General features: G+C 39.9%; 1 pseudogene; it reads right to left on the reverse strand.

The window, feature by feature from the left end:
- Positions 1–6,005: 6,005 nt before the first annotated feature.
- LOC105078487 (cleavage and polyadenylation specificity factor subunit 7 pseudogene) lies at positions 6,006–17,353 on the reverse strand (annotated as a pseudogene).
- Between the last annotated feature and the right edge of the window lie 3,706 nt (positions 17,354–21,059).

Genomic DNA, 21,059 nt, shown 5'->3' on the forward strand with positions numbered 1-21,059 from the left:
CATTTATTAGATTCCCTTGAAGGTTGGGAGGGGTCCTTTCTATTCTGGGCTCCCCTCATCCTCTTCCTAACGCTGAAATGAGTCATCAGGGGAATAGGAAGTGGATGGCCTTGTCTCTAGAGTTGGGGTCCTGGGAGGTGATCATGAGAGAAGGAGTCTAAATCTCACTGAAAAGGTTGTCCGTGAGGTCCAGCCAAGAAGGAGGAAAGTGAGGGCAAACGGGCCAAGGGGTTTTAAGCCCAGATACCGGCTGTCTGTCCCTCTTCAGATAAAGAACAGATGAGGCACAGTGGAGACTGGGAAAGACAGAAGGCTGAAAAGTAACAGTCACAACAGGGACTTTCAAACCTAGCACAAAGACTCTTTCAGCCTTTGCCTCAATAGTATGTACATATTTATTTTTTCCCTCCATTTTAATAGTGAGATCTCCCTGTCATCTCCTTAGGGGAGGTAATTCTTTTAGGTTAACAGCTTGTATCATTTCACTATATTCCGTTTGCAAAGGGTTTAGTCATTCAATGGTTCATTTGCTCAGGTTGACGACCTAATACCTATGCAGGTCACTTCTCCAGGTTTGATTGCATCTGGGTCTCAGGTGCCTTCTGATGGACAGCTCTGCTGTACAGCAATAGTAGGGCAGGTGCCTTCTGATGGACAGCTCTGCTATACAGCAATAGTAGGGCAGGTGCCTTCTGATGGACAGCTCTGCTGTACAGCAATAGTAGGGATCTCCCTGATCACAAGGGAAGGAGGAGAACCAGGCTTTACTGAGCACCCACTATGTGCTTGACATTTTAAGCATATAATTTTCTTTACTTTTACTAACTCAATGACATTTTATTATCCCAGTTCACAGATGAGAAACTCAAAGTTTAAAGAGGTTACATAACTTATCCAAGATCATAAATTTAGCAAGTGACAGAACTGGTGTTCAAGCTCAACCCTCTCTAACTCCAAAGTCTATGTCCTTCACCCTCCTCCATGCATACACCCCTGAGGATGCTGCTATTCAGACTGAACTGAATTTCCTCTATAAAACGGGGGTGATAAAGCTACTCACCTCATGTAACTAGATAAAACGAAAGAATCTATGCACTTAGCACAGTGCCTGGCACACCTAGGACTAATCCTTTGCTGGCGTTCAAATTTAAAGTATTCTTTTGTGTCTGTCTCATAGGAGAAAACATGGAACATTGCTTCCGTGGCAGTTTCTTCTAGTTTTTCAAGCACTTGTGTAGTAGCAACTGGTTCAAAATAGGTATGTGAAAACATGTACACATTTTCTGTGTGTGACCACAGATAGAGTTTTAATGGCAGTTCATTTTCCACTGACATCTGTGATCTGGTTGGTCAGCTTGGCCAGCTGCCCTGAGCTGTGAGTGGACACTTGGGCTAATTGCTCTGTATGGTAGTGAAATGTAGATCATCTGAAAACCAAAAAATAATGTGGCAATTGACTTTTCTTGGTTGCTGCAGAAGATTAACAAAAGCAAATGGGTGGGAGTTACAGAAAGACAGACTCTAACAATATTTAGAGAGAGCAGTCCAGTTGTCAGATGTTTCCTGAGGAAGTAAAGGTCACTGGACCTGTCCAAGCCGCTGGGGACACCACATGAAGTAGGTCGCACGTGACAGCATCCTCTGCCGGGCCAGACAGCAGACTGCAATGTCTCATCCAGTCTCTTGGCCACGTTTATTGCTTTTTTTGTGGTTTGGGGAGAACAGTTCTATTTCCTTCCTGGGTAATTTCAGGACATCTTAACCTTGAAATGTATATGAATTATGCTTGATTGAAGACTGTTTTCTGCTTCAAAAGCCACTTTTCCCATTTGTCTTTCCCTGCACCTTTTGAGGGGGGAATCGTAGTGAGCATCTGCTCCCAGATTTCTGTCCTGCCCTCCAGCTATGAAGAACACCCCCGTTGCTGTGGGGGCGGGAGGCTTGGCTCTCCTTTTAGAAATTCCCTTCTGTGCTGCGCTAATCACACCCTCAGTACATTTTACATCTTATTTTTAGGAGCAAAGTAGAAAGAATCCTAGCGCCAACAGCAGTTTCTGTGGCAACCTGCATCGCCCCCTTGCTTGTCCAGCTGTGCAGAGTTAATTTCTAAAAGAGGCCATTTTCCATCATGTAATGGAGATCCATAGTGAAGGTGCTTTTTAAGTGCAGGTTTTCTTCTAAGTGGGAACCAGCCAGGAATTAGGTTGGGGGGTGGGTGGGCTGGTGAATAAAAGAAACGGAACGTTTACTTAGAACTAGAACTCTTACAAAGTCCCAGGTGTTCACAGGCATGCCCTAGTTGCCCTGATTTTTCCCCCACTGGGCATCCTTTTCAACACAGAAATAGCATTTAGACCAGTGAAAACTAGGTTTGAATATTTATATCTGAGGAGTTTGTTGATAAGTCTCTTTCCTCCTCCACCCCCTCATAAGGTCTTCCTGCATAACCTTCCAGGCTCGACTAGATTATAAAGTGACATGCTTTTCGTGTTCATCTCGAATAGCTCTTTCAAGCCAACTCTCTAAGCTTCCAACAGGCAGAGTCCCTGTGGGCCAGGGTGGAGGGTGAGCCCATAAAAGCTGTGCCCTGAGAATGTGATTCACAGGACACTGAGAGACCACCCATCCAAAATAATCTCTGAGGCTGTGTCATGTCCCAGATTATCTTAATAACCACCTCTTTGTGTTATTTGTTTCTATCTGATTCTGGGAAATTGCACATATGCTTCTGGGAGGAATAACATATCATAATCAGAGTTATAGTTTATATTCCACTTGCTTCTAGGAAAACATGTGGCCCATAATTAAAAAGACATTTCTTCAAAGACTATTAGTAGAAAGACCACAGAAAATTAAATAACAGATATGCCCAAACCTAGACTATGCTTAAACATTGATTGAACTCCAAGTTTCTGAATGTCAAATGATTTTTTAATTATGATTTATTGTATGATAATCATCTGCTAAAAGAAAAGACACCAGTTTGTCAGGAGAGAGACATATTTCTGACACTCAGTTCTTAAAAGGGACCCTTCTATGTCAGAAACAGAAGAATGAACTTTTTTCCAACAGTAATTTAGGAAAAGATGCAAAATCATTCTTCACCTGACCATTTATGATATTGACCTTTGATAAAATCTAGGTTAGAACCTCAAATTTAAACTCAGTGAGGCTACCAATGTAAGGTATTAAAGCATTTTACAATCAAATACACTTTATCCTTGAATTTTTTTTTCCCTCTCCATTGGATGTAGATTCATCAAAGGCAGGGGACACATTTTATCCATCTTGGTATCCTCAGTGCCTAACACAATAGCTTACATGCAGGTGACACTTAAGACACATTTATTGAATGAACTGATAATAAGACCAGTTCTTCAAAGTATTACCTCTAATATCCCTGAAAACTTCTCCCCGGCACTGGATTTAAAGAGTGTTACTCTCTCTAATGGGGATTTGAGAGAGGAGGCAAAGTATCATCTCCGCATCTCCATCCCCCTCACCGTGCCTGCCCCAGCAGCTGCTCAGCTCACGTCAGCATCCTCTTCTTTGGCTCCGTAGATAATTGGGGAGTTTGTGCCATCTTCCCTGGTAGAAGTGGTTGAGGCTGGGGAGATGACATCATTACAGGTGCCAGCATTTAGAGGCAGTCTGGCCAAGTGCCTCTGAAAGAAGGCATGACCAAGACTGGAGTGGGTGACAAGAATGCTAGCCTGCTCCTTCCCACAGCACGAAAGCAGAGCAAGCTCAGAGAAGCTCAAAGATTGACAGCTTCGTTACAATTCCTGCTCTTGGGGAGCCCCAGAGAGTGAGAATTTCTCTTTGACCCATCACTTCTCTCTAGTGGTAAGAGCTCCGTAAGATACTTAAGCACACAATTTTGTATGAAATGTAAGGGAATGGTAGAGTCAACAGTATGTACCAGTCAGATGATTTACAAGCACTTGACCCCATTCAGCTGAACTTGGCACGTGTTCTTTGGTGGAACCTACTTTTACGTCACGCCTACCTCTCCTACAGCCACGTTGCTCTAAGAATAGTTCACCGAGGGCCCTTTGGATCACTGAAGGAGCAAGGCTGCTTTCCCTTAGTCTCTTCCTTTTCAGCTGAAATGATTTCTGATTCTCATAGTCAGCTTACTAACAGCTGCCTGGAATTTTGCACACAGAATTTCTTGAAAGTAAAGTTCTTCCTTTCCTGGGAAAATTCTATCCACACCAACTCCCTTCTGTTGTTGCTCCTCTAAGATTCTCCAACTCTTTATCAAAATGCCCCAAATTTCTGAACAATTCTAGGCTTGACTCATTGTCTTACCTGACGAATGTTAACATATTTAGTGGAGGACTTTAGCCCACTCACATTTATTTTAACCACCAGTATATTTAGTCATATTCCTGACTTTATATTTTAAATTCTCTTTTTCATGATTTCCTATTTACTGTTGTTTCTCCTCTTTCCTAACTTGTACTGGATGAAGTTTTCTGTTTCTTTCCCTCTACAGCAGGGACAGTTTTTCTATCATGGGCCAGATAACAGATATTTCAGTCTCTGTGGGCCATACGGTCTCTGTCAGAACTCCTCAGTTCTGATGTTATGGTGTGAAGCAGCCAGACGCAGTACACAAAGGAATGAGCATGGCTGTGTTTCAATAAAACTTTGTTTACAAAAAAGAAAAACAACTTTATTTACAAAACAAGCAGCAGGTCAGATTTGGCCTGTGGCCATAATTTACTAAACCTTGTCATAGAAGATTAGAAGTTCTACATCCTTCTTTTTCTTTTTTTTTTTTTTTTTTTTTGGTTTTGTTTTGAGATGTTTGTTTGTTTTTGTTAGTAGAGGTACTGGGATTGAACCCAAAACCTTGTGCATGCCAAGCACATATTCTACCACTGAGCTATACCCCACCCCCTACATCCATCATTTTTAACAAACACCCCTTGCATTTATTCAACTATACACTCAACATCTATGAAGGGTAATCTAGACAAATATGACTTAAACAAGATAGATTATTTCTCTGTTTATATATGAGCAGTCAGGGGCTGGTTTGGCAATACCAGAGTTTTGGGACCCTAGGATTCTATCTTGTTGGTCCTTATCACTAGGTGTTGCCCTCACCTGTACCTACATCCTCATCCACATTTCAGCCAGTGGGGTTAGGGGGATGGGAAGTGGAGGGCATGCCCCGTTTCTTTAGAGGGCATAGCCTGAAGGTGCACAAATCACTTCTGCCTGCATCCTTTTGATTAGAAGTTTGTCATAAGTCACATCTGGCTTATAAGGGAGTCTGGGATATGTAGAGAAACTAGGAGGCTATAAATCCTGTGACTGTGGAAGACGGGGGAGGATAGATATTCGGAGGCATCAAGCAGTCTCTGCTATAACTAGAACTTTGAATTTCTGATTTGCTTCGAAGATCAATTCGAATCTATAACCCCTCATCCAATCAAAACAAAACCTTTAGCGGATATTAAAATCCAGTTATGTTTTTACTGCTATCATCTCCCTGGATCCAGGTTCTTCTCACTCCCGTGGCAGTTTTTGGTGCTCCACACCCCTTTTTTAATAGCTGTGACTGCTTTATCAATGATCATTTCCTACAATCTGACCTCCAAACTTTCAAGACAATTATTCCACACATCTTTCTCTCTCTTTTTCATGGAAAAAGAAGAAGCAGAACAAGGGAAGGGCTTAATATCTTTGCTTAGAAAGACCTGGGTTTTAATTACTGTAATTTACATCTAAGTTTTGTGTTAAGTGGTGGACAATGTAAAATGAAATATCTGCTAATGAGACAGGACACTAAGTGAAGGAATGCCCTCCCCAGACAACGTGTAAGTGAATTAATTCCCTGCTGTGGTATCTCTTCTGAGAACCTCAGTCATCATCCCCCTTTATGAATAATTCTCCATTCATATGTATGGGTGTCTGACAGTTTGTTTACATGCACACTGGGAAGAAAAGCCAAAATTATTTGGCTTGACGTCAAAAACTGCCTCTATTTTCGTTGTCTGCAGTGCTCTGATTCAATGCATTTTAATAAGTTGTTAACAATGCATGAATTTGAGTCAGAGGAACTAGAGGAAAGGCTGGGATGACACACACTTATTATAGGATATAAAAGGATGAGACGTCATCTATTGTTTGCCACGCCAACAACCTTTAAGTTAATGCCCTTTCTCCTTCAGAACTGTTCTCATTACGACAGGGCATGAGCAACTTGGCATGATTTGGTGTGTTCCCTTAAGAGGTTTTAACTCTAAAGTCATGCTTGAGTTAATCTCCCAGGTTATATGTCACCCAGATTTTATCAGCTTTTTTCAAGGTCCAGACTTTGGAAGGCTTCTCCCCAGATGGTCATTAGGCATTTGTAGTTCATCATGTAGGATATATCTTGACCCATGCAAAGCCAGACAAGAAATGCAATACTGTTTTCTTTCTTTTTTTTTTTTTTTGGCATAAGATTATTGTTTATTGGTTTATTTTTTTAATTGAAGTATACTTGGTTTACAATATTGTGTTAATTTCTGGGGTACAGCATAGTGATTCAGTTATACATATATATGTATTCCTTTTCATATTCTTTTTCATTATAGGCTATTACAAGATATTGAATATAATTCACTGTGCTATATAGTACAGGACCTTGTTGTTTATCTATTTTATATATAGTAGTTAGTTTCTGCAAATCCCAAGCTCCCAGTTTATCTCTCCACCACCCCTCAACCCTGTTTCCCCCCTAGTAACCATAAGTTTGTTTTCTATGTCTGTGAGTCTGTTTCAGTTTTTTGAATAAGTTCATTTGTGTTAATTTTCACATTCCACATTTAAGTGATATCATATGATATTTGTCTTTCTCTTTCTGGCTTGCTTCACTTAGTATGACAATCTTCAGGTCCATCGATGTTGCTGCAAATGGCATTATTTCATTGTTTTTTTTAAGGCTGAGTAGTTTCCATTGTGTGTATATATATACACACACATATGTATATATTATATACATATTATATACATATGTGGTATACATATATATTATATATATACCACAACTTCTTTATCCTATCCTCTGTCGATGGACATTTAGGTTGGTTCCATGTGTTGGCTATTGTAAATAGTGCTGCTATGAACACTGGGGTGCATGTATCTTTTTGAATTAGGGTTTCCTCCAGATATATGCCCAGGACTGGGACTGCTGAATCATATGGTACTTCTATTTTTAGTTTTTTAAAGGATTCTCATACTGTTTTCATTAATGGCTGCACCAAACAGCATAAGCTTTGGCATAGCAAAGGAAACTGAAAAAGAAAAAGAAAAAGAAAAGACAACCTACAGAATGAGAGAAAATATTTGCAAATGATGCAACTGACAAGGGCTTAAGTTCCAGAATATACACACAGCTCATACAACTCAATAACAAACAAACAAACAAACAAAACCTGCCAACCCCCAAAATGAGCAGAAGACCTAAACAAACATTTTTCCAGTGAAGACATATAAATGGCCAATAGATACATGAAAAAAAATGCTCAATAACTCTAATTATCAGAGAAATGCATATCAAAACTACAATGAGGTATCACCTCACACCAGTCAGAATGGCTATCATTAAAAAGTCCACAAACAATAAATGCTGGAGAGGCTGTGGAGAAAAGGGAGCCGTCCTACACTGTTGGAGGCAATATTATTTTCTTTAGAAGCTGGAGTAATTCCTTTTTCTGCTTTTTCCGCTCATCCTCCTGCTCTTTGGCTTACAATGTTGAACCAACAATGAAATAAAGTAAAATTTTAAAGCATTGGAGTATTTTAATTTTTTTAAGAAATGAAAAAGTAATTTGGACTCTCTCATTTAAGTCTTACTAAGTAGTCCTTATATCAGGGACAAACCTGTATTTTAAGCTGCCTGCAGTTTCTTCCTGCTGCTAGAGGTAGAATTTGAAGTTTAAGTTGCCAGAACTGAAAACCTGCTATCTGGGGGCCACCTCACTAATTTCTGCATGTTAAAATGGGGACAGAATCTATTCTACAGGCAAGCCCTTTTTAGGTTTTGCCTTTCAATAGATGTAAAGCAAATAATTTCACATTAATTTGGGGAAAGCCCCCGAACCAATGAAATAATACAAATATAGATGCCTCAGACCAAAATTTAGGGCTGAGTAAACTACACTTTGGTTAATATGTTGCCCATTAATTGCTGTGATTGCCATGCAGTGGAGGAGGTGGGGCATCAGACCAGACTGAGTTTCCCCCTGTCAGTCATACTAGGGTGGAAAAAAGAAAGATGGACTTTGGACAGAGGGAAAGGGAACTCTTTCTCCGAATGGCTGAGAGAGATGGGGAACCAGGCTCTTGGAGAAAGAACATGGCAGGTGCTATTCGTGGGGCATAAACAGTTGCCTGTATATAGTGGCAGGTCTGGAGAAATGACCTGTAGGGGACCTCTGTGAAGGGGCATGGTCCATGGGCTCTACTTAGCTTCTTTAGCCCCAAATTTCCCAAATTTATTCAAGTAAGGAATCCTGCTGTTGCATAACACTTGCTAATATTTCACAGAATATTTTTCTGAAGAATACACCATGGGAAATAGTGTTAGTCAGACATCCTCCTAGCATGCATTGGAATCATGCAGATGGCTTGTTGAAACACAGATTGCTGGCCCCACTCCCAAAGTTTCAGATTTAGTAAGTCTGGGGTGGGCCTGAGGATTTGCATTTCTAACAAGTTCCTGGGTACATACTGATACTGCTGGGTCCAGGAACCACACTTTGAGAATGAATCACATACTGAAATTGTCTGATTCCTTCTTTCTCTTTCTAGAGTAACACATGTCACATCAAGAAATAGTCACTGAAATAAAGACCAAATATGAAAAGCCCACATCTAACATACTTAATGGTGAAAAACTGAAAGCTTTTCCTTTAAGATCAGGAATAAGGCAAGGATGCTCACTCCTGACACTTCTATTCAACATAGTACTAAAAGTTTTAGCCAGAGCAAGTAGACAAGAAAAAGAAATAACAGACATACAAATCAGAAAGAAAGAAGTTAAATTGTCCCTATTTGCAGATGATATGTATTTACATATAAAAAATCCTAAAGAGTCCACTGTTAAAATTAATAAACTAATTCAGCAAAATTGCAGGATACAAAATCAACATACAAGATTCAATTGTGTTTCCATACACTAACAACAAATAATCTGAAAAGGAAATCAGGAAAAAAAAAATCCCGTTTACAAAAGCACCAAAAAGACATTAAGTATTTAGAAATAAATGTAACGAAGGAGGTGAAAGTCTTATAACTGAAACTACAAAACATTGATGAACTAAATAAAAGAAGACACAAATGGAAAGACATCCCATGTTCATGGACTGGAAGACTTAATAATATTATAATCTCCATGCTATTCAGAACAATCTACAAATTCAAAGTAATCCCTATCAAAATTCTGCTGGGATTTTTAACAGAAAGAGAAAAGCAGTTCTCCAACTCATATGGAGCCATAAAAGACCACGAATAGCCAAATCAATCTTGAGAAAGAACAAAATCAAAGCCATCACACTTCCTGATTTGAAAATATATTACAAAGCTATCATAATCAAAACAATATGGTACTGGCATAAAAGCAGACCTCTAGACCGATGGACCAGAATAGAGAGCCCAGAAATAAACCCACACATACATGGCCAATTGATCTTCAACAAGAGCATCAAGAATACACAATGGGAAAGGATAGTCTCTTCAATAAATGGTGCTGGGAAAACTGGATATCCACATGCAAAAGAGTGAAAATGGACTCTTACCTTACACCATACAAAAATCAACTCAAATTGGAATAAAGACTTAAATGTAAGACTGGAAACTATAAAACTCCTAGGAAAAAGAACACAGGAAAAGCCTCATGACATTGGTCTATGCAAAGATTTCATGAATATGACATCAAAAGCACAGACAACAAAAACAAATGAGACTACATCAAACAGAAAAGCTTCTGCACATCCCCCTGCTGCAAAAAAAAAAAAAAAAATCAACAGAGTGAAAAGGCAATGTACAGACTGGAAGAAAATATTTCCAAACCATATATGTGATAAGGGGTTAATCTCCAAAATATAAAAGGAATTCTTACGACTCAATAGCAGAAAAAACTAATATACCAATTAAAAAATGGGCTAAGGATTTGAATAGACATTTCTACAGAAAAGACATATAAATGGCCAACAGGTATATGAAAAAGTACTCAATGACATTATACATCAGGGAGATGCAAATCAAAACCACAATGAGATATCACCTCACATCTGTCAGGATAGCTGCTACCAAAATAACAGACAAGTGTTGACAAGGATGTGGAGAAATTTTAACCCTTGCACGCTGTTGGTGGGAATGTAAAATGGTGCAGCCACCATTTTATGGAGATGACTCAAAAAATTAAAAATAGGACTACTATGTAATACAGAAATCCCATTTCTGGGTATTTATCCAAAAGAATTGAAATCAGGAGTTTAAAGAGCTATTAGTATTCCCATGAGCATTGCAGCACTATTCACAGTTGCCAAGATATGGAAACAACCTAAATGTCCATTGACAGATGGAAAGATAAAGAAAGTGTGGTACATACATTCAACTGAATGTTATTCAGCCTTAAAAAAGAAGACAATTGTGCAATATGTGACAACATGGAGGAGCCTGGAGGATATTATACTAGGTAACATAAGCCAATCACAGGAGACAAGTACCATATAAATCCACTTATATGAGGTATCTAAAATACTCATATTAATAGAATCAAAGAGCCAAATGGTGATTGTCAGGGACTGGGGAGGAGAAATGAAGACCTACTAATCAATGGGCATAAAGAACAAAAGTTAAGTAAGATGAATAAGCTCTAGAGATCTGAAAAAAAAATTTTTTTTCAACAATAGTATTTTGTACACTTAGAAACTTGTTAGGAGTGTGGTATATCTCACATTAAATATTCTTACCACAATAAAGTAAAACAAACAAACAAACAAAAAAGAAGTCACTGTTGAACTCATCATGGAACTCATACCATGAGCAGAGCATACAGGGTTTGTTCTGCCCCAGAAACACAAAGGTACACCAATGAAGAAGATTCCAGAGACAAAGCTTTAAAATACAGTCACCCCTCAGTTATAGCAAGGGAATTTTTTAAATTAATAAACACTTATTGTACTATCAACACTTCCTGGCTGTTGTAACCATTTTACAATTCAATCGTGTTTTTGCTTCAAGTGTAAAATAACTGAAAGGAGTTTCACTCATTAATATTAGCAACAGTGAATTTTCTGCCATCTTAGCCATTTGGGCATGCTGGTTTATGTTGTCACAGTGGTTCAACATCTAGTCAATTAAATCTGAAGAAACCCAGTTAGTCATTAGGTGATTTGGAATTACAACAATAAACAACCAGTTTTGTTGATTGCTTTGGCTGAATTGATTAAATGCCTCAGAGATATAGTAGAAACACTTCAGTTTGTATGACAGCATTGCATTTCTGCTTTCCAGTAATTATAGTCTCTGTCGAGCCAGTATTTCCAAAGGAAATAAAATAAAAGTAAAGGAAATACTGTGACATGTTCTGAATTGGTGTCTCATTTACAATATATTATTATCTATACTATATTTACCTGAAATAGAGAATTAGCAAAAACAAAACCACAGGAAGGCAGAATAGATGAGCTGCCTGTCCCCAGCCAAAGTTCATCTGGAGAAGTTAAATATGAACACAATAACTCTTTCTATATCTGTGAGGCAATTAGAAAGTGATACGCACAATCAACCCACAAATGCAAATGTGCTTCACTCCAAGTTGCTTTAGGCATTGCCTCTTGACACATTTGTCTATAGGGATGAACTGCAAGAAAATATCAAGGTCACTCATTCTGTGTTTCAAAGACTTGGGGAACCATCCATCTATCCATCTTCTTGTAATGTGCATCTTAATGACCGTGGTGGCCCTGAACTTGTGCTGCTCAGATGTCTGCTGTGATGGTCGTAGTTGACTGCAGCCGTCGTAGCTTTCCCTGTGTATGCCCCACCGCATTTGTGCCAAGGTCACAATTCCCACAGGCTGCTTCCAGTCAGTGACTGAGCATGACGAGGATACAAATGTGGTCCTATTCCTGAGAAACACGATGGCTGACTTAGCTCGAGCACTACCCATTGGCTTGGCTGAACCTCTTTGGGAACCAGGCTGCTGTCTGAGACTCTTACTACCTGACGCTCCTTACCCTTCTCCTTCCACAAGAGTCAGACCTTTGTTTCCATCCGAAAGCTCTTTCTGCTGTTCCCCGCTCTCTCCTCCTTTACCTCTCCCCCTTTACCCTGTTACCCTCTCTTGCACATCTTACCCCATCTTGGCATCTACTTCTTGGAGGACCCAAACTCACAGTGACCATAATTTTTATACTATCATCCAAAACAAAATCAAGAAAAGCTGTGGAAAAAATAATGCTGGGCCTGGAGTAAAACCAAACCCAACCAAAATCTAAAAGTTTAGTAGTTTTCTTATCAGAGTCACAAATTAGTAAAACCAGTTGATATTTTCTGATGTTACTTCCTTTGTATTTTGCATGTCAAAAATGTCCCCATCAGTACATGACTATGAGAAAAAAGTCTGGCTTCTCCTGATATGCACCCTGTCTCATTCAAAGATTGATGCAGAGATACTGAAAACTACCTTTCATGTAAAAATTTAGTTTTTTTTAAATTAACTAATACATTTTAGATGATCTTACTCATTTCTGGTAGAAAGGTTTTCCTGGTAGAAAATCATTATGAAAAGTACAGAACATTTTTTTTTTAATAAAAATCACCAACTAGTTTCAGCACCTAAAGATACATGATGTCCATAGTTACCATTTTAGTATGCTTTTGTCTGTATTTTTTCTATGCTGTATTTATGTCTATACCAGTGAGATAATATTCTCTATATAAATTTAGTATCCTGGTTTTCTCTATGGTATTAAATTTTTTATAGAAGCTTTTTCATGTTGGCATAATATTCCATTGTGCATTATCCTATTATTCCATTATCCTTTTATTTACCTATTTCCTTCTCTTAGAATTCAGGTAATTTCTAATTTTCTGTTTATTATAAGCAGCCTATAATGAATATCTGTGTTCATAAAATTTTAGTCTACATTTTGGGATTTTTTTCCTTTGTATAGATCCCTAGAAATCTTTCCTGGCTTCCTGAGAAGCCTGCAGCTTGGGGAGAATTAACAGCTCACTCCCCACATTCACGTAGCATGTTAGAAGAATACAGGCCTAGTCATCAGAAGACCCTATTCCACTATTTCCAAGTCTCTTTACCTCAGAGTCCCCAAGTATAAAGTCAGGGAGTTGAATCAGAGAATTCCTATTGCTCCATTCATATTTAATATTTCTTAAACAGTCGATTAGTGGACCAAGCTCCTATCCAGGGCCATGATTTTTCTTATACCCTTTAGGTCTGTATAGACACGACAGAACACCACTGGTGATGGCAGATCTACAATATTACTGTATCACTATCTTTATGCCATAGAGGACATTCAACAGTATATAAGAATACAGTTGGGTCTGTGATGTCTTCTCACCAACCCATATAACTAACTGCTGTCTGTGTGTTTTAAAGTTACTTTTGACTTCTACATTGTAGCTATGTGAACCTACTCGCTGAGCGTTCTAATATTAACCCAAGCAAAAGATTGTTCACTTGTTAGATGTTAACATACGACATTTGAAATTTTTCTTTTGTGTTGCCTGAATTTACCTCTGGTTCAACCTTCATAAAAAAGACTGTATTAAGTGTTTCTCTGTGCATGACCTTGTGCTAGAAACTGAATTACAAAGACATTATGTTTGATGTCAAGAAATTTCTAACTGAAAAATCATAACACCGAGGACAAAGAAGCATCTAAACAATCCGTCTGAATCTCAGTGGTTGTAGGGGGCTGAGGGCCTCTCGTGGGAGGTCAGGAACCAGGGGCTGTGAGAGATTCTGAGTTTCAAGAGGCTGGAGCTGGTACAATATTGTTCTCCTCAGAGAGAAGATCTTCGGAGGAAATGGGATTCTGGAAGCTTTTCAAATGAAGTGGCAAGGCTTCGGGTCTGCCAGAGAGAGAACACTTCAAGATCTGGGATCTAAATCAGGAAGGATTCTTTCTCCTGATAAGGGTGCAGACAGAACCATCTCACGTTTTACAGATTGAAAATAAGTCAGTTGCAGAATAAACAGGAAGGGTAATAACGTAGGAAAGACAGGTCTTAGCAAATGGCAGTGCAAACAAGTAATGAGAGTGAGCGTGGAGAATTAAGGCTGAGCACTTGGACACACTAAAATGCTTCCATGAGAAAATGCAATTACTTTCCATTGCACTAGACCTAACTGGGTCCCCTTATTGCTTTTAATAACAACTGCTCTTTATGAAACACAGTAGTTCTGGCTAGTTCTGGCTCTTTGCTCACACATATTGTATTGTGAGCTGGCTCTGCCATCAAGGACTTCATGAGGGGCTGGGGGAAATATTGTAGGAAAAATACTGCCTCTCCCCTATAAGGAATTGGGGTAGAGAGAGTGAAATGTAGTTCTGAGAAAGCTAATGTTACCAAGGGGCAGTTACTGCTGAGCCAGCTGACATGGTTTTCAAATGAGGATATTTAATAGGCTGACTGGTGCGCAGCAGGCGGTGCTACCCAGACATGAATGTTAGGAACTTGAAGTTCCAGCACAGAAGATGAGCCTTAGTTGTGGCTCCCTTGAAAGCAAAGAGTGAGTCAAGGACTGGGGTGTGGCAGCTGAACTGGGAGGTGACCCCAGAGAGCAGGAGTGAAGCTATTAAGAGAGGGAGACAAGAGGAGAAAGCATAATTAACAGAGACTTTTTGACTTTTCGAGCACCCTGTCCCTGAGGCCTATACAGGGAGAGCTTCTACCACTGTGGACATCAGAGACTCGTCCCGCCACAGGCCCTCCCAGGACTGTGGCGAATGTGTCCCAGGATTGTCCCGCTGAAGGACAGGGAGGTGGGGGGGATTCGTTCACTAACTGCTTGCTCCTCATTCACTGAGAAATTCATCCCCTAAGGCATTAACATCCCCGCACTCCCAGATCACAGCTATGCAGACTGAGAGGACTGGAGAAAGTCCTAAGGCAGAAAGCAGAGAGATGTCCAGTCATGTGTTTAAGGCGAGACAGTGGCTGTTCACAGGAACTGCCCGCTGCCCAGCTCCAGGGTCCCCTCCTGAGGTCTGCGCTGGGATCAGATGAGCGGGGCAGGGTGGTGTGGTCAGACCTGCAGAGGACAGTGTCCTTGACATCTCACGGCAGCCAGTGCTTCCCTCACCAGCGCCTTCCTTCTTGTCTCAGTGGAGGGACTGTCTTCTGGACCTCTTCCTGGGGAACACAGTCACTGGTTAGATTCTCAGTGTCACATAATAAGCCAGTGTAACATGCCCTGATGACTCTTCTCTCCATGCTTCGCCTGGGCAGTTGTGGCTTTTCTGCCTCATTTATTGTAAGTTATTTTCATGTCTAACCAACAAAGAACCCAGCCAGCAACCTATGAAGTATCCTTGCTGGGAAGTCAAATCCTGAGTCACGAGAGGGTGCTTCCAGGCCAGTAAGTGCTCCCTGTACAATGCCTCCCTTAACACTCCATGCCCCTCTGTCCAACACCTTCAAGATCCACTCCTACGCGTGTTTCCATGTTCCTGTCAGTGCATTTTAGTAAATTCCTGCAGTTCTTCCAGTAAGAAAGCTGTCTGTTCCCGCAGCAGGGACTGCTTGGACTAATCAGAGAGCTGTCCCCAATTATCAAAATCTGATGACAATAATAGAGGGCAGGCTCGGGGTGGATCTTAAAAGGGACACATATCAGCTTATATCTGCCTCAGGTGAAGCCTTTGTGTCATCTGCTGGCAAAGGGGGGACAAATGCTTCTTCCTGCTCAGAGGAATTCAGGGCTTCAAAATGCTCTGGTACATCCACAAAACATGCCTGGTGAAGGTAGGGAGATGCAAGTCCATTGAAAAACATTTGCTTCCAACCAGATTCCTTTCTCAGTGGTGCCAGTCCCAATCCTCTGGTATCTCTCGTGTACCTGGTTCCTTTCTTGGAAATAATGACCATGCTGGTCTTCATTATAAGCAGGTTCTGGTGCCTCCTGCTGCTCTCATGGGACCAGCTAGATGATCTCTCCCAGAACAGATGTCTTTTTCTGGAAGAGCTCCTGCTGGCACCCACACTGAAGGACTTGGCTTCAGTGCCATGAAGACAGCTCTAAGAGAGGAGGTGAGGACACAGCAACACTCCTCATTGACGACCTGAGACTGTTTGATACCAGTAATTAGCTGTGAGCAGCATCCCAGTCGAGGCCCTTTCATCCCCTGCACTGGCTCCAGATAGTGCTTTAGAAGTGGCACTGTTGAAAATGGCTCTGTTTTGCTTCATAATCACTCCAAACTCAGCTTCACTCACCATAGAGTGTGGAAAGCCCAAATCTTGGCTGCTAGGGTGGTCAGAGGGTTCAAAGACCTTCATGTAAATATCTGGTGGAGACCTCACCATTGGGTGGGGAAAGAAGGCTGGATTGAGGCAAAGGGAGGGTGGAATGGCCCAGGGGGGAGGTACATCTAAATAAGGAGGCAATGGAGGAGCATAAGATGCTCATGGTGGGTGCCAGAAGGAAAAGGAGGGACTCCAAAGCTTGAGGAGAGAAGTGGTAGGAGTGGAATTGGGGGTGGGGCAGACCAATCAGGTGAAGGGCTGAAGAGGGCGACTGAAGTTGGGCACTGGGTGGCTTATTCATGTGGACGGATGAAGGTAAAATTTCTCAGAGTGTGGTCCATCCATCAGCAGAATCACTAGAATCTCAGGTATGGTCCCATGGAGCTATTTCCACTCATGAGACCCAAACACATTCACATTCTGAACCTCTGACTCAAACTATGACAGATTCTGCCAGGTGGCTGACCTCACCTTTTTCTGCATTAGGTACTTTTTCTGGCAGGAGTTTCCAGCAATTTGTGGACAGAGTTTTCAGAGGCTGCCACCTCCTCAGCGTACCCCTTGGACTGGCCTTTTGCTCCATTCTCTGCAAATTTCAGCTCCACCACATCATGGACTCCTACAAAGTGAATAACCTGGGACCAGCTGCTGGTCTTTGGTCCACTAGAAGCTGCTCACATAGACAGCAGCTCGTCTATCATTCAGACTATTGTGGGTATGCAGAATCACAGGCGTCTTGCTGGGCTTGGAGATGACTCCAACAAACAGGAAGAGGGGGCTCAGGATGGCTGCTTCTGCCATCTGAGGGCTGGGATGTTTTTCCCATAACATCCAAATTGTGATGTGGTTACTGCTGAAGGAGGTACAGCAGCAGAGCCCCACAGTGCCCGTGGGGTGATGGTACCTCTGCATGCCTCTGCAGGGCAAGCTGCATCTGACCTGAGAAGAGATGGGACCTATGAGATGAGACTTGGCCTATGAGAGGTAGGGTCATTGGAGACCCTTCTGGCTCAGAGGGGAGAGACTGAATTGGACTGAATTCTTCCTCTCTTCTTTGGACATTTCTGATATAGCCCTTAATCAGTCACTGAGGGAGTCTCCCCAGAGCTGAAAAGCCACATTCCCTTGGGACAGAGGCTATAGGTTGTAACCTTTTCCCCCTGTCCCCCAACCTCATCCTCACTTCCCTTCAGAACCTGGCGCCCCATCCAACCCGCCAAGTGGTAGGTGATGGCTTATCCTCAAAAGCTTTTTAAAATGTAGAAATAGCCAAATAAGGTGATAGTTTAAGGGGAAAAATATAGAATGCCAGAAAAGCCATTTACCTAGAGGATTTTCTCTCCTCATCTTAATTTTGTTTGTACTCAATGATAGAAGTTTTGGGTTTTCTTACTGAGAGCAAACAGAAGGAAAAGGCCTTGTCCCCCTGTTGTTGGTTATTTGTTTATCTTCCTGGTAGGTTGAAAATCGTGTAAGAAACTTGATGATGCTGTCAGTCTTTTATACTGCTTTGTATTTTTTTCCTTTTATAACAAAACACTTTTAAATAAGAAACGGGGTGTGAGCTGTTAATAAAAACAAAAATAAAAAGACAAATATTGTATGGTTCCACATACATGAGTTATCTAAAGTAGTCAAATTCATAGAAGCAGAAAGTAGACTGGTATTTACTGGGGCAGTGGGGAGGGGAGAGTGGGGAGTTAGTGTGTAATGGGTATAAAGTTTCAGTTTGGGAAGATAGAAAGTTCTGGAGGTAGATGGTGGTGACTGCACAACAGTGTGAATGTACTTAATACCACTGAGCTGTACACTTGGAAATGATTAAAATGGTAAATTTAATACTTTATCTATTTTACTCTAATATAAAAGAAAGGAAGGAAGGAAAAAAAGAAAGAAGAGGAGAGGGAGGAAGAACCAGGGAGGAGACAGGCACTTATCTTGTGGACAGAAAAGAAAAGCTCACCCACAAATCAGGGTCTCTTCTCTCAGTCATGGATGGGATAAAAACAAGGTAGATTTCTACCACGTTTGTACCCAACAGCAGCCTTCCACAGGCTCCGTCTCTGATGTGTGTTTTCATCTGGCACAGAAAGCAAACAAACAAGAGTATTAAATTGGATTTTCATGCTGTTCAATCTTTTCAGACTCTAGTTGCCCTGTAATTGCTATATTTACTGAATGCCTGCAACAAGCCGGACACTGTAAACCTCTATCCTATCAGATAGATCTTATTATTATTATCTTATTATTCTCTCTCTCTTCTTTTTTCTTTTTTAAACAGATTGGTAAACAAATTCAGGAAGGTTGAACCACTTCTTAAGACCTTAATGGTCTATTAAACTTTTAATGGACTATAACAGAATTTAGTCCCTGCTGAGCCTGACTCCCAAACCACCACATCACCCTCTCCCTTTCATTAGATAACTACTTGCAATGAATGCTCTTTGTGCTAGACTTACACTAAGAAGGGTCATGATTCAAAAGCGTGCACATTTAGTTCATTTCAACAACTATGGCAGGATGCTGTCACTGTGCTAGAAATTGATATGTGGTGTGTGACCTTACATTATGCATTTCCATATATTTTATAAAATGCCCTGATGGTGACAAGAAAGCTAAAGTGGACAAGGCATTTCCTTGAAGGAGCCAGCTCAAAGGTGTTGCCACTGGCCACACTGAATAATATCATTTAAAAATCCATGATTCTCATAGTGAGAGGGAGAGAGGAGGTGGGGAGAGAGAAAAGAGAAAAAGATCGTCTTTGTAGGAAAATAATATAGAGAGGAGAAATAATAAATAAAGAAGAAATGATTTCATTAGAAATCATCATTTTGTAAGCCTTATATAATAATTGACTCAGGCAAGGATTAACAAAGGATGCTGAAACCATTGGGTAAAAGTTTGTTGGGGAATAAGATAGTTGTATTATTCAGATTATCACCCCACAGATTCTTTTTTAATTAAAAAGGAAAAAATTTATACTTGTGGTGATATCTGGCAGACACACCTTACCCAAGTAATCAAACTTTGTTTTTCAGTAATAACGGAACAAATTTACACTCTGTGCCTCTTTCCCATAAGCTACATGGGGAAATACACAGTATCATTTATGTAGTAGTCTTGAAAAAAATGTTTAACTTGAATCTAATCATTAGGACCAGTCCAGAATTGTGGTACATTCTATAAGACAACAGCTCCAAGTTTTCAAAATGTCAATGTCAGGAAAGAAAAAAGAAAAGGTGAAGGGATACTATTTTACTAAAGAGACATTATCAAACATAGTTCATAAATCCAGATTTCATCTTGAATTTAAAAACATGTAAATGTCCTAGCTTATGTCATTAAGAATTAAAAAAAAAACTGTGATCTATTAAAAAAATATAAGTGCCATTTTGGGGATAAATGGAGATTCAAATATGGACTGTATATTAGTTGATATAATCAAGTGAATGTTAATCTTTTAATTGAAGTATAGTTGATTTACAATGTTTCAGGTGCACAGCAATGTGATTCAGTTTTATATATACATACATGTACATGTTCTTTTTTCAGATTCTTTTCCAAATAGGTTATTACAAGATATTGAATATGGTTCCCTGTGTTATATTGTTGTTTATCTATTTTATATATAGTCATGCATATATGTTAATCCTAAACTCCTAATTTATCCTTCTCCTCCCCTTTCTCCTTTGGAAACCGTAAGTTTGTTTTCTATATCTGTGAGTCTATTTCTGTGTTGTAAATAAGTTCATTTGTATCATTTTTTTTAGATTCCACATATAAGTGATATCATATGATATTTGTCTTTGTCTGACTTACTTCACTTAATATGATCATCTCTAAGTTCATCCATGTTGCTGCAAATGGCATTATTTTATTCTTTTTTTATGACTGAGTAGTATTCCATTGTATAAATAGACCACAACTTCTTTATCCAGTCATCTCTTGTGAACATTTAGGTTGGTTCCATGTCTTGGCTATTGTAATTGGTGCTGCTATGAACATTGGGGTACATGTATCTTTTCAAATTAGAGTTTTTGTCTTTTCCAGATATATGCCCAAGAATGGAATTGCTGGATCATATGGTATCTCTATTTTTACTTTTTTAAGGAGTCTCAATACTGTTTTCCGTAGTGGTTGCACCAATTTACATTCCCATCAACAGCGTAGGAGAGTTCCTTTTTAAATTTCTTTTAAATGATATCAGGGGTGGAAACTCATTGAGAGTGTCTTTTGGGGTGAACTGTCACGATGCTTGCAACTTATTTTTAAATGATTCAAAAAGTATATATTTTTACATATTATATATAGCATATAAAAGTTATATACATATATAAATATAGATAAATATATAGAGGAAAAGACAGAGAATAGAAACAGTGACCGACCTATTAGCAATGAGCATCCCTAGTGCCCAAATTGTGGTCTTGAAATACTATTTCTCATTAAAAGAAACCAGAGCCTCTGGGAAAAAATGGCTGATTCCAAATCAGTGACACAAAATAGTAAGATGAGCCTGGAATATCTTGTTTATCAAATACCAAGGAGCT

Source organism: Camelus bactrianus, chromosome 6 (genome assembly GCF_048773025.1).
Source record: "Camelus bactrianus isolate YW-2024 breed Bactrian camel chromosome 6, ASM4877302v1, whole genome shotgun sequence".
Lineage (NCBI taxonomy): Eukaryota > Metazoa > Chordata > Mammalia > Artiodactyla > Camelidae > Camelus > Camelus bactrianus.